This window comes from Salminus brasiliensis, chromosome 17, assembly GCF_030463535.1.
Source record: "Salminus brasiliensis chromosome 17, fSalBra1.hap2, whole genome shotgun sequence".
Lineage (NCBI taxonomy): Eukaryota > Metazoa > Chordata > Actinopteri > Characiformes > Bryconidae > Salminus > Salminus brasiliensis.
Window position 1 is genome coordinate 8,351,704 of NC_132894.1, and position 2,741 is coordinate 8,354,444.

The 2,741-nt window shown below is 43.1% G+C and overlaps 1 non-coding gene across 1 annotated transcript; it reads left to right on the top strand.

Moving 5' to 3' along the window:
• Positions 1-1,258: 1,258 nt before the first annotated feature.
• On the top strand, positions 1,259-1,330 carry trnaq-uug (transfer RNA glutamine (anticodon UUG)). Its single transcript has one exon. It is a non-coding gene; the product is annotated as a tRNA-Gln (tRNA).
• The last annotated feature ends 1,411 nt before the right edge of the window (positions 1,331-2,741 follow it).

Below are 2,741 nucleotides of genomic sequence, written 5' to 3' on the forward strand. Positions count from 1 at the left end.
GGGTGCCTTTATCAACACAAAATAATTCAATACGTGCTCACAAGGTTGTGGAAACTGACTAATGGGTGTGGAAGTGTTTCTGGTGGAGGTTAGCGGTCAGTGCGGCTCATCACAAATCTCCACTAGATTACAGAACCGAAGATCAGCTCGGTCTTTCACATGAACCTAAAATTTCACACGATTCAGATATGCTTAGTGTCTGATAAGGTGCTTTATTAAAAAAATATATTAAAAAATTATATAAAAAAAATAAATACAGTAATGAGACCTGCCCCCTCCCCCCTCCCCCCTCCAATTTCCTGCGAGCACTAGCTAGGCCTTCTGTGAAGGCCTGAAAGGTTCCCCACAGGCACTGGCGCTGACCGTGTTCTTGCTTTTCAACATCAGTGATTTTTCAGACATTTTCATTTGTTAATTCACATAATTATAACTACCAAAAAGTCATTAAAAAGCTATCATGCTCAACAATGACACAAACTAAGTTGGTTTTTTGCTGCTGCTGCTGCTGCTGCTGCCTTCCTGTGTCACACCGCCCCTCTAGCTACATGTCCTGGCTCTGTTTGGGGTTCGGGGAGACTGCAGCAGGTATGGAGGAGAGCCAGCAGAAGTTTCCGTCGCCGGTGTTTGCGAATGATGTCAATCCCTGAGTTTGCTGCTGGATGTCAGATCTCGCAGGCAGGCGGCTAGCTCTGTTTGTTCTGTCTCGAGGCCAAACCGGTTGGGATACTGAATATAGATTATAACAAATAGCTAAATCTTTATGATTCGCTTCCTACCACTGCATGTTAGTTAGTATAGGAAGCAGGGGCCTGCAGTGCAATGCTCTGAACAATGTTGGCCTCTTTCATAGGAAGGTTTAATAGTTTAGTGTGTTTTTAAAATAATAATAATAATGCTGCTGTATGAAGACCAAGCCCACCGTTTGCAGACCGGTCACTGTGTTAACCAACAGCAACAGTTAGGGTTTATTTCATAAATAAGGCAGTTTATTGCTTGGAAAAAAAACAAAATGCACCAGTTACGGGAAGGGGTGGATGTGTTGTCACGAAAAATAAATCTCAGTCAACACCCGAAACTAAAACCATGGAACAGTGTTTTGTAATGTGGTTCAACACTAATCTAAAACCTAGCTATCTTACAGAGAGGTCTGTATAAAGAAGCGTATAACACTGATTTCTCGTTGTTTACGCTGTGATCCGCCGTCCTGCAGACTGCTTCACTGTCAAATAGCAGAAAAGCGCCGCGCGGAAGTAGGTGTGGTTCTATGGTGTAATGGTTAGCACTCTGGACTTTGAATCCAGCGATCCGAGTTCAAATCTCGGTAGAACCTGCGCTCTCCTTTTCGTGGAGAAATCAGGGTTTACTGCGACAAGTGAGTGATGAGGGAAACTGGAGTTGGAGCGAAGAGAACAACACCATTCAGAGGCGATGTCATGACTTAGTCAGCATGTAGTGTTTCTTAAGGCTGTGTCTATATTTTGTGAAGCTTCACTAAATAAATTACTTGAATTATGATATTTTTATTTCAGCATAATTAAATTCATCAGCATATTCCTGATAACTATTTTTGCTGCATTTCTTGTAATAAATGTAACAAAGAATAGATGCATAGGTCACCATTTTAATTGTACAATCTATCTATCTATCTATCTATCTATCTGTCTGTCTGTCTGTCTTGTCTGTCTGTCTGTAAGCCTGTATCATCAGTAACCTATATATGACATCACTTTAAAAGTCCTAACCGTTAGGATGCCCTTAAGACATATTTATGAAAAATATCTCTATTTTGATTGGTTATCTTGCATTGTGCCTCATTTCAAAAGCGGTTCAAGATTATACAGCTTTGAGCAATCCAGTGGACTAAGGTGTTGCCACTATGACCTGAGGACATAATGGTATACTGGGGCGTGCTGCCTATCATCAGCCATCAGTAGCCGGAGCCTGAGAGAGCGCAATTGGCCTTGCTCTCTCCAAATGGGTAGATGTCCGTCTGTCTCTCTCTCGCTCTCTCTCTTTCTCTCGCTCTCTCTCTCTCTGTCACTTCAGAGTGATGCTGGCTGGCATGGGCGTCTACCAGCTGATGCATCAGAGCTGCTTTCCTTCAAGCCTGTTGATTACCTGATGACGTTGTATCGGTGGCAGCTAAAAAATAAACCCGGTAGCTGATTGCACATCTGTCAGTCCTCACCCTCCCAGTGTCAGGAGCATTACGTGGGAGAGGGGGAGAGTACTAATGAGTGGGTTGGGTACTTGGCTATCTAAAAATACACTCCTTATAACCGAACAGCCTGAAGGGGCGGGGCTAAGCTGTAGGCTGTAGTTGTACATGTTTGGACTTCAATAAAAATGGAAAATGGAAAATTAGACAGGAGAAAGGTGTGGTCCTTCCTCCACCCTCAGGTTATTTCATAACTCCATAAAGCATCTTGCTTGTAGGTTTGCTCCTGAACCAGGCAAAAGGATTTGATGGTACCGTTGCATAATAGAGGTTTATGTAACAAGCCAGCTAGCTGTATCCAAGTCACAACATGACATAGTGGAAGCAATAAGGGCTGGAGTGTGAAGGGTATGCTGTGTCGAGGCACAGTGGGTGCAGCACAAAAGCTACATTGTGAGTCAGGCAGAAAACAGGGCACAACCAGTATTTAATCTATAGACTTCGTCCCTATTATGCAGCTTCTTTAATCACTGTTTTGGTGCTAAAATAGATGATACAGTGTGGAATCGTTGGTGGCGTTTGC